We start from the raw sequence: 12403 nt of genomic DNA on the forward strand, positions 1-12403 counted from the left end.
CGTACGTTACGTAGTAGTATAGTAGTACGTAGTAGTAGTAGTAGTAAGTAGTAGTAGTACTAGTAAGATANATANAGNTAGNTTGAAGNTAGATGANNANGAGAGAGAGAGAGAGAAATAAAATACGTAGCAGTTTATACGGCGAGAAGGAAGTAAGACGATCCAAGGGCCGAACGAGCGACGAAGAAGTAAGGAAGCACCTTTTAGTTCCCACGAGATTTTGCGGCTCGTGGTCGAGCCCGAGGGAACTGGTGGAAGCAGAATCAATTTTACGGACGGCCGGCTATCGATACCATGCCGATTGGTATCGATCCCATAAAGAAAGAGAGAGAAACCGAGCCACTTCTTCTATCCTCACAGAGGAACACGATGTGACGCGAAATTACCCGCTCTTCCAATCCGGACGTCCTCGGAACGTTCCAGTGCTCTCGTCAAACGAGAAGCGGCTTAGAAGTCCTTGCCTCTTTCAATTTGCAGGAACCGGCAGCGACCGTCTACATCGATGATGAAACAAGCCGGCGTTATTTTCAACGAGCTTCTATCGTAGTTTCCTCAACCCGGATGATGACTACCTACCGAGCTTATTCCTTATAAAAGCTCGCGCCATTCCGTCAGAGACTGCATGTATGACAGAATCAATTTTCTCAGACAGAATAGAGAAATACGCCGATAAGCTTTCGTTGAAGCAATCAGTGCTCTTAAACGGATACGACTATCGCGTTATCATTCGTTTAAAAAGCTTTATAAATACTGTCACTTTTTTATTTCAAAAAATGGTTTTGTATCACGAACTCGATGGCAATCCGCATAAAAGTTTAATATAGAATGTAGATAACGTGTCTATTGCAAAAGGCAGAATAAATTTAACGGTTTCAATTTTTTCAGATATGACTCGAATAAATAGCTTCTCTTCCCTAACGATTTTAATCCAAGAGACTTCGTGATTTAATCATTTACGACAAGAATTGCTGTAACGGTATTGTCGAAAATCTCGCGATAATAAGAGGTTGAATATGATTTATTAACCGTAACCATTCGGCACAACGATTATAACCGCAATTAACTCGATGGGAAGTAAGAACGTCGAAGGCGGAATCGTGCAACATGCGCAATAGCACGAGTTGATAAAAACGGGCGATAAGAGACGACTCGTAGAACTACGTGCATTTATTATTTTTATGCTAAGGCAGCCAAGGATGGTATTTACATGTCATACGTAAGACTGAACATTCTCTATCTAAAGCTGAGATTCATAAATCATACAGTGCAAATTCAAAATCTATACCTTGGAAATGCAGTATTTCATGCTAACAATACAAATTATTAAAGAATATTAAATGACAATTATTACAAATCATTTGCCAAATCAAAATTGTCAATAAGAGCTACAGCAATTATTAATACCGAAATATTCATAAATATTAACAAATTACATAATGCTCGCAAAATTGAATGATATAAACTTAAATGTGTCGATTTTCCAACTTCTAGTTTGAGTTCTCTTCGACGCGATGAGAAACAGAAGATAGAAAGTTCTGATCTCTCCTCTAACACAGTCAATTAAATAAGATTTCTGGTAATCAAATTATATAAAATCTAAAGAACTGAGGGCATTGCGTTAGGAGTAGTTCGGAATTAGCAGATAGTTAAGAAGAGAAATCAGAAATTGAGAAGACGACAATTGTGAATTATTATAAATCAAACAAGATTATATCTGCAGAATGGAAATGTTCAATTAAGAAACTGTGCAAATACAAAACAGATATCGTTTACCGAACGAATCGTAACAAACGATTTAGATGATTTATGGCGACGTTAAAGTCGTGGCAACGTGGCGAGGCGTGCTCCGGTGGTCGCGTGATTCGCTTTTGCCATGGCAATAGGCGTCTAAGAGAAGATAATTATCTCGGATCCTTCGTGCCGCCGTGAAACGTTATTAAATCAGGCAATCAGTTTTTCGAGAGCCAAAGCAACGTGAGTACGCGCGAGAAATAAGCGACGCGCGAACCAGTCCGATTTACAGCTAGCCAGTAAGGCGCCGTCTCAACGAGCGACTAACGACAGCCACTTTACGACACCCACGCTCAGTGCTCGCTGCTCGAACGGTTATTAATTACGCGGCACGGGTTTTCGTGTTCACCTCCACCCTACGCCTTTCTCGCCGTGTTTTCCTCACGCGCGCTCCTCGACGATTCTTTGAAGCCGCTTCGATCGGTCTCTGGGCGATACTTTGCACGATCCGCACATTCTTCTTTGCCTTTACGTTTGTATCCCAATGGCCTTTCAACGTCGCCTTTTAACGTTATTTATCGTTCATTCGAATCATTTATCAGCCATCTCCTAACCGAAACACGAAACTTTACAAAACTGTATTGTTCGTCGGATTGGAATGTTCTTCGACATGTTCTGTGAAACTAAAATCTAATTTATCTATCAATTGGATTACGTAACAACGTTAAAATTTTTACAAGTGTACATAGCCTGTGTTAGAGACTTCTCGAAAAATTATACTGACATGAGAAAAATGATTTTAAAATTTGAATGTAACAAGACATATATATGATTGAATACATTTTTAATGCATTTTTAATCTTTTTTCAGCATTTTCCAGATTTCGTCATCTACGTACGTCATGACGCGTTTAAACGCTCGATGTCGCGAACTAAAACCTCCAAGGAAATCTTCAAGACTTGAAACACCGTTATTTGTCAAATGCGGATACAGGTTTTTCTTGTTTTCAGATTTCTTTTGAACACGACGACACTGACACAGTGGTCTCTCTGCTATTCGTCCGAGACGAACGGCATCGAGTATTCTTTTTTTACATATCGTAACGGCTCTTCTCTTGCCTTTGACGCTCTCTTTCGCGTGCCACCGAGGGGAGTTACGAAGCAGCAATGCGAGGCCTCCTTGAAACTTTCTCATTCGTCAAATTAGAATTCGCCTTTTTACCAAAGCGACGGCGCCAGATTCCCCCGGGGGGCTTCCTGACGACGCCTCGTCGAGACAATGGATCAAAGGATCACACAACCATCGGCTGTACCGTATTTCCCCTGAACCTTGGATGCCGCGCGCTTGCCAGGCGCGAGACAATCCGATGAAAATGGATCGAGTGACGGCAATGTTGGCATCGATCGTGCAAAAGGATAGGGCGCGCGAAAGAGAAAACTGCTTTTCTCTGACGTTTCTCGATTCATCCATACACTTCTTTCGTTTCTTTTTTTTTTGTATGAAAAAATTAGAATGTCGTGTCTACCTGTTGCAGCGAGAATGAGATGGAAGAAACGGGAGAAAACGAAAACAATTCGAAGCGCCAACTCTATCTGCTCTCATGTTGCGCGTGAAAGGAGATGGCAACTGCACGGTTAACGCGAACCAATATCCCGAATAAATCCATCTTAAATCAATCTTAATAAAAATAAAATGAGAAAAGAGAATGAGGCAAGACCAATGAGTTCTCCTTCCTAGCGCTTCATCGACTGCCAATAAAGCCGGCTGGAAAAACAGAGGCTGATCGAAGTTTAATCAAAGTCTTCGTCATCCAGCGTTATATAACTTACCCCGACCGGCCTAGAATAAGCAAGCGGTATCGCAACCATTCGATTGGCTCGTTTTCACAACTTAAAGTTATGGCAACGTGGCTGGGTAACGTTCGCTTCGAGGTTACATGGATGCAGTTGGAAAATCAATTTCGGAATCCATCATAGAAGTTATCCCGACGCAGCGGAAAACGCTCTTTGCTCGTTCGAAACGTCGAGACTGTGATACGCGAGCAAGAAGGGGGTGAATGGAAAAGGAAGAAAGGAACGGACGGAAGCCACGAGAACGGGGAGCACGAAGTGACTCGTCGGACTCTTATATAAGGCGACTCAATTAGGATTAGCCCGCTGCCGGGAACCTTTCGGTCTTTGCGCACTGATCTTCGATTCGTCTCATCGGCTTAGGATTTACCTAAGGATCTTATTGGCATTGAGGCCGAACGATCGATACGCCCACCGTTCACGAAGCCGCGCGCTCACGAAGTCACGAAATCGTGATCCGTCGACAATGAGACCACCACCTATCCTACAAACGTAGGAATGGACGAGGAAACTTTAGAAAATCGTTTTTCCATCCACGAACCCGAGTGACGTAATAGCGGCACCCTTTCAATGGTTATCAACGGTTCGTAGACTTCGACGCTGCGGAAAATCGCCAGTTAATTGAATGAATTTCAATGCTTCTCGTCAGAGATACGTTTACTTTTCTAATTGAAGACCATGATTGGCGCCGTTAAGAATACACCGGTCGTTACAGTGAACATCCATCATGCGAGATATCGCAGAAATTCATTTCTACATAATCAAGTTTCACATCTGAGCACTTCGGTTGTGTCGCGCATATACGGAATCGAATCGGAAGTTTGATCACAAATCGAATCTAAATGAGACCATAGTTCTTTATTATGTCATCATGGTTTTATCGAAATGCACAGTCGCAGTTGACAATGTATCGGATTGTCTTTGTCTTTCGATTCTATGCATCGCCAGATGAAATCTTGTCTCTCTTTTCCACGTTACTTCCGCTTGTTTCTTCTCTCTCTCTCTCTTCTTCTTCTCTCTCTCTCTCTCTCTCTCTCTCTCTCTCTCTCTTCTCTTCCTCTCTCTCTCTCTTTGACCCTTCTACCAGAGAATAATAAGTTTCCGGCGATGTGACCCGTGAAAATCGAATACGCTTGCACCGGTTGCAGCGACAGCTCGGTCGACAAGGCAGGTCCACGTCCGGTCGACTCGGTTATGGAAATCCCTTCGGCGCTGGCTCATCACTACCACCGTTTCTCCATGATGTTTCCAGCGAGTTCACTTCTCGCCCCGATCTCTGTTCAAAGCCGATAGTGAAATCTCGTTATTTCATACCTTGCCCACGATAACGAGAAAAATTGCGTCTGGTTATACGCAGAGCGCGGCACGGCGCGAATGCGACTCAGCATAGGAATTCGCGGGGTAATATTTCAAGCGCTTTATTGCCACAGCTAGTCCGCGTGACGTTATTAAAGCAATGATATATCCGCGGAAGTATTTTAAGCACCACTTACGCAGTGGAGTTTTAAACGGTGCAGGATATCGGAATACCAAAAGACGTGTTTTCTCGTCTACATGTTACAAGTAATTATAAATTGCACATAGAGAAATTTAAGTATCAAGTGAGAATAAAATATTCCGCGCTCTGTTATAATTAAATATCGCTTGACACTTACATATAATCTATTTACGTATGTATATTAAATCGCGAAAGGGAGAAACAGCCGGAGGTGGGACTACTATTATGCTACCTTCGCGATACACGTAATTACATTAAAATATCGTTTTACGTTATCCGGCCGTTTTACATTAATCCTTGCTTTTCAGTTTTTAAGTTGTTTCTCTCTTGAGGGTTACGCCTACGTCATTTTGTAAAGTTCGCGAGGACTGTAAACTTTTCTCATAAATTTACGTGTTTCCTTTCATTTCCAGACTTGGTACATCGATCATCATAGTAATTTCTCCATTGCTTCCGCATCTCTTCTGCTGACGATTGCCAAATTCCTTTTAACTGGCGTAAGTTCTAACGAAGCTACCTAATTAATAGACAAATTCCAAAGAATTTACCTAATTAAGGATCAAATAGTTGTTTTTGGAAATGTTGCCAATGTTGCCAAAGTCTATACACTAGCTTAACTTTGTGAAGCGTTTCTATTGATATAATCTTTAGTACATACGATTGAGTCATTTGTGTCGTACACATTTCTTTTCTTTGAAGTATTTGGAGCATTTGTCTAAATAATATAAGAATCTCTATAGTTTTCTTTTTTTTTCTAAACAAAGAATATAATATAATTTATCAATTTTATATTCATAAATTTTATATTATCATAAAAATTTTCTAAAAATGTTAAAGCCTACGTAAAAAATACTTAATTTTTGCATACTTGTAAAAATGATGAAAATTAATCAAAGGTACGATCATGTGAAATAAAAGAAAAATCGTCTACTTAATAAAAAATATCTATTAAATATTTACTATGTTATAAATCTGTTTTATGTGAATGTATAAAACTTTAATGTACTATAAAACACCATGATTCATGTTTTATATATTAAAGCCTTCTTTGAAATAAAATTTGAATGAATTTCCTTAATTTCATCAATCAATACTATATTATAAATTTATACTATATTATAATATATTATAATATTATAACTATATATAATATAATAAAAATTAGTTCTTTGATTTTATCAATCAATACTGTGTTATCAATGTTTATTATCAATAATAATTTTATACATTAATATTTTATACATTAGCATAAAGGTTTATAACACAATATTGATTAAATTAAAATCAAAGAACTAATTTTGTTCTAATTTCGCTTCAAATTTGAAGACTTTATTTTGTTTGTTCCGCAATTCATCCGATTCTCAACCGAAGTCGTATAAATATTTAAAAATCCCATTAAGTCACTCAGAGAGGAAAAGAGAAAAATTCGGTTTCTTCTCGATCAGACACAAGAAGTTTACATAACATTGTGTAGGACGACGGAACTTCTTGCGAAGGGTGACGGAGTTTGGTAGCTCGAGAAGGGCGACCAGAGGTGCCGAAGGGCACGATCGCGAGGGCATCGACTTGAATAAACCACCTCATTGTTTGCCCGAGGCTCGATTACGGGTTAATAACGTTACCATGACCCTTCGTCTTGCACGGTGTATACATCCCGGCGGTTTTGAGGAAGACCGCATTGCTCGCTGTGGTAACGCAGCCGGCACATAAAGGAGTCGATCGGCCGATCCAATTACTGACTAGCTGTTTCTTGGTTCGTGGCTCGTTAACGGGAAGAAGAGACCCAGTGGAGCTTAAGGAGTTCGTAAGACTTCTTTCGTATCTTTCAAGGAACGTCTTGGTCACCATGACCATCCGCGGTTCGGGTTACCCCCCACAAAATTGCACGCAAAACCAGGCGCGATCGCCAGCGTGGGTCTTCCTGTGGGTTCTTGGGGGAATTGCAAACTGTCGGCTAAGATTTCTCTCAAGCCAGCCAACCGCGCGCGATCCGCCTTCACCGAGACTCTTTTCGGGGTAGCACGTCGTACGCAATCGGATTATCCGATACCATCCTTTACCCCGTTAATAATATATCGATTGTAATGGAAAATCCGAAAGCAAAGTTGTTGGTAATACTGCTAGGAACTAAAAAGAAGAGATTGTCAAAAAATGGAAAGAAACTACAGATTAGATATTTAAAATAAAATACTTGAAAAAAAAAAAGAATAATTCGTTGGGCTCTAGAATTAAGAACATAAAATAATTATTTCTTATAAATGTACAATAAATAGATCATAAATTTTACGAGAATTAAAAGTAAGCAATATCGAGCAAGAATATTAAGTCAATTCTATTACTAAACCCAATATAATTATTAGAAGTCACGCTTTCGTATCTTAAAAGACGTGTTATTCTGGTTAAAATTAACGACGATGAATATAGGAACAAATTAATAGCCGATTGGATAAGAGCGGTCGTATATAATGTTGCTTCGGATCTAATTATGCCACGCAGAAGGACATATCGAGCATCGCGCATAATTTACCGGCTTCGTGCGTCGGATGGCAATTAACGATCGTAGGAGAAACCGGTGCACATAAAATCTGAGAAAATTACCGAAGCGCGGGGACGTGCGGGAGAAATTTATTTCAGTACGGCGACGCGACATGGTGACGTCGTCGCCAAGGCGATCCGTATAGCCGCAGCCTCGACCTTGGTCGAGATTCACGAAAAAATTACATTGGATTGTAAAGAGGATTTAACGATTCCCGTCTGGCCGGCACGCCCTCGTACCACCGAAAACAACGAAAACTCGCACTCGATAATTTGTGGCTCGCGAGCCACCGGCGTGGAACCGGCCTCGCTGTAATTACCAAGGTAAATAATGCTCTCCCAACGTCCAATGGCGTAACTCCGTTCGCGAATAAATCCGACTGTATATACGTGCCCGGGATGTGGAATGCACCGCTCCGCGCGCGTCCACCGAATGAGGAAACGAAGAGATCGTTACGATAATCACGGATTTGTTTTTTGCTGCGGAGATTTGTTCTGCCGGGAGATTACATTTCCGGTCGCGTTCCTTAATAAGCTGTGGTAAAGTATCGGCTAATATATTTTATGCGAGAGTGATTTTTTTTTTATCTATAATATGTACGTTTTCCAACATCATTGCGATATTGTCGGCAATAGACTCATGACTTGACCTGCTTCAATCTACTAAATTCTTAAAGTTATGTAAATTAATGAATGTAATCTTGCATAATCTATTTTGTTACACTTTAAGTAAATAGAATTTTCATTTGCCTTCGCCAATCTTATAATTTTATCTGCTATTAATAATACTTCTATAAAGTACTTATTATTATTACATTATTATTATTATTACATTATTTTATAAATATGATATTTTTCTCACAAAGAATTTTCAGTTATATGTATTTATAAGAAAAACTTTTAGAATCATAATAAAACGAGTTAATTAAATATAGATTAATTAAATGTAGATATATGTTCATATTAATTTATCTCCATAAAATTACATTAGCGACTCTTTATAATTTCTCAAATTAGATCATCGCCCGAAAAGGAAGTATAAGGAAAGAAATGATTACTTTGTAATTCTATGACAGATAAAAATAAAAGCGCAGTTTTTAAAAGAGAAATGCATATATATATATATATATATATATAATGTTTAAATACATTGTTGATTCGATCCATCTTGTACATACATCAAATATCTTTCGCAAGTCTTCGATTAAGATACTCGTGAATTGCATTGAAGGAAGAATTAAGATTGCATTTATTATCCTTCATGTGGTTCTTTTTCACGTCGAAATTGTCTTGGCAACCGTCCAATGTGGCGCGAGGTGCTCGAAACGTTTGGCAAAATGAGAAAATAATCGAGTCCACTTCAAATAAAGAAGTTGAATAAACTACGGTGGAAAAGGCTGAGCGAAGGTGCTGCAGGCGATGACAGATCATCGTCTACTTTGTCGATGTCAATGGTTCTCGAAACAGGAAGAAACGCGAATTTCTCATTCCTCATTCTTTCGTATTTGTCCCCATTCGTTTATTTTTGTTCTTTCCTTCCGCATCTGTTCAGTTCTCATTTACTATAAACGTCTTCCTTCAGAACATTAGCGAGATGCAATCGTATCTCGATCGCCCGAAACCATACGAAGAAACAACGCCGGGCGATGGATGTTTTTCATTCTTTGATCATCCACAGATCAACTGAATTAGAAATAAAGTTCTGTGCGATGGTTGTTCCGTGTACACGACACATTCGAATTGTTAGTCATTATCTCGTGAATCGCTCGATTTACAATCGTTTCTTTTTCGCGTCGAAAAATCGATCGGGTTTTCACTCGAGTCCGATCGAGCATTATCTTATACATTGTCTGGCATTTATCTCTGGCATGTTGCTCTTGGAGAATAGTCTTCTATCAAAATTTACATTACTTTACAATTGTATTTTTAAGATATTATCCAGCACACTAACATTTTTATTGAACATCACGATCGTCGATCTAGATCAACAACTTAAATTTAATTTGAATGAAATATATATATATATATATATATAATAAATAATATAAAAATGTACATTTTATTTTTAAAGTTAAAATAGATTTTTTATTCTATTTATATTAATCTTAATAGATCTTACATTTATAAGATTCAATGTTTGGCAAAATAAAGATATTTGATCATGACATACATCACGTCCTTATTATCGAGAAATAGCCCCGATTTCAGTGGGGAAAGTCGCCAATTTGCGCGGAGAGTCAAAGTCCCCAGAGGCACCACTATTAAAAGTCTTTGGAAATCAATTGAGCTGAACGGGAGTCTTCGTAGAGAGTATCAACAAAGCACTTAATCAGTTATCTAGCTCATAAAATAAATTCAGTATATGTATGTTAAACTTTTATGATAATAAATACAATAATCGAAAGAAATAAAAATATAAAATACATTTTTTATTTCGATATATAGACATTGTATTGTAATCAGAGTTATGAGGAGTAGTCTATATTTTTTTACTCTTGAATATTATATTAATATGTCCTCTTTAAAACAGTAAAAAATTTTTGCATGTCAAATCCTTTCTTCCAGAAGCAAAAGCACTCCTATTGACATTCTAACGTAAGTACCGCGCTATTCAGATCCAAAGGGAGCGTCCAATTTGCGTCGATGCCCAGCGATCAGGGTCGTGTCCCCGCGGGTCGTATGATTTAAGCCTCGTTCTAGTCTCATCAATGGAAAAGAGAGCACATCGAGAGAAAGAATGATAGACAAGTGTTAAGCCGTGCCACGGGAAGCTCGTGGCGATGGCGTAGGGATTCGATGAAAAGGCAATTAGCCGAATGAAAATGTAACACGAGACCGCACGTGACTACGAAATACGCGGGGAGTTTGCGGCTCCCTTTTCCAATCCCCTCTTCTCCTGACCGTTCAGGCGTCTGCCTGCACTCGTACATGCATGCCGCGTAATTGTCACTTTGTCAACGTGTATCACGCTTACTCTGAGGGGTTTCTCCTTGTCGAGCGTGAGAATAGAGAGTCACTTCTTTTAATTGGCGCGAGGAACCGGTCGCAATAAGAAGACTGTAAAGAGGATGCACAGGAAGAGAACTGCAACCTGCAATGGGAAAAAAAATGGGAGGAGACGTCCGAGGAAGAGAGGAATAGTCTTCCGGTTGCGCTCATAACGGCAAGTTTCGTGGGATAAAGCGAGTTCGTGTCGAGGAGGTTCTCTTCAAGGTTGTGGAGATGAGACATGAGACATGAGGCATATGTATATGTGTACGTGAGAGTGAGAGAGAGAGAGAGAGAGAGAGAGATGCCGTGTAGAAAGAAGAAATCAGGCGTGATCGAGCATTCTCCCGCACTTCGCCAATCGCCTTCGTCTTCGCCGTCGCATCGACTCCCCTCCGAAAGAACAGCAGCTCCGACACAAAGGGCGCTTTCGCGGGCAAGGAGTCGTTACTATGCCGCGGTTCCTCGTCTTTCCTTCCTTCCTTCCTTCCTGTCACTTCCTAACGATGTATTTCCCGCTATTGGTTTCCTGCGCGAACAATGGCTAGGAGGGAGAATAGGAAGTCGAGAGGGAGAAAAGCATGAGGAAAAAGGAGTAGATAACGCACATCCTCTTCTCATCCATTGGCTTTTCCTCTGCTTCATGGTATATATGTACAAAATGAAGGAAAGAAGAAGAAGAAGAAGGGGAGAAAGGCGGAAGAGCGACAGGAGAATCTATCGAGGAGCGAGAAAGGAGGCAACAGGGCCGGATCAATTGGAGGTAATCCCTTGGGTAGAGTCTCCCGCTTCGCAGAGCATGAAATTCTTCCTGTCTCCTCGCTGCACAGACCTGCCCGAAGAGTGGCCCTCTCTCTTTCTCCGCTCGCTCCTCTCACACACGTATCCGTGGGAATGTATAAGTGCGCTTGATAGAATGTACGTACACGTCCTCACTTCTGCGTCCTCCTCTTCTGCTCTAATCGCTCCTTATCCGCCTCCTCGGGCCAAACGGGGGATACGCGCCTTGATTCGAGCCAATTACACCGGCGGTTCACAATTCAATTTCACTTACAGAGCATCCCGGCTCCACGATCCGCAACTCGACGTATCGATTATCGATCTACTTTAACCTGCGCCAAGCTCCGAAAGAGAATTTCGGAGGAACCTCGTGCTTGGAAGTATCCTATATCGTGATGCGAGTGGAAATATGTAAATAAAAGTAAATAATTTATTACAATAACGAGAACGCAGTGATTGAATTATGACGTCGATTAATAAGATTTTACTTATTTCTCATTTGTTTCTTTTTTTCTTTAAAAATAACTGCCATTACATTTAATGGAGTAAACAATTAATGAAGTAAACTTGCGCAAAAGCGCAAGAATATTTTTACTTGCCATGCATATATCGGTTAGCTTGAGAGTAACATTTTTCTCGCGAATCAAATCCAGGCAGAAAAAACTGTAGATGAGACTTTAGGTGCCCACTTGCACATTTTTTTATCGACATATCAGGATTGATCACCGGCGATTTTTCATCTTCCTTTTCTTTTGCCTTCTTGCACGTTGTGTCTTCCTTCATCCGGCCGGAGAGCGAAGAAGCGAAAAAATGAAGAAATGAGAAGAGGAGACGATGAGAGGGGAATGGTAATTCGAATGAGCATCGGTGTGAGTCGCGTGGGCGAAGTGAATCCGCGCCGTGGTTCTCTCCGTCTCGCAATCTCGTATATCGCATCGCATTGTTTCTGACATTGGAGATTTATATTTGCTCCCATACGACCGACCACTTTTTCTGTCGATTGAGCTCATTGTCCGCGAGA

The sequence above is a fragment of the Atta cephalotes genome (assembly GCF_000143395.1).
Source record: "Atta cephalotes unplaced genomic scaffold scaffold00031, whole genome shotgun sequence".
Taxonomy (NCBI): domain Eukaryota; kingdom Metazoa; phylum Arthropoda; class Insecta; order Hymenoptera; family Formicidae; genus Atta; species Atta cephalotes.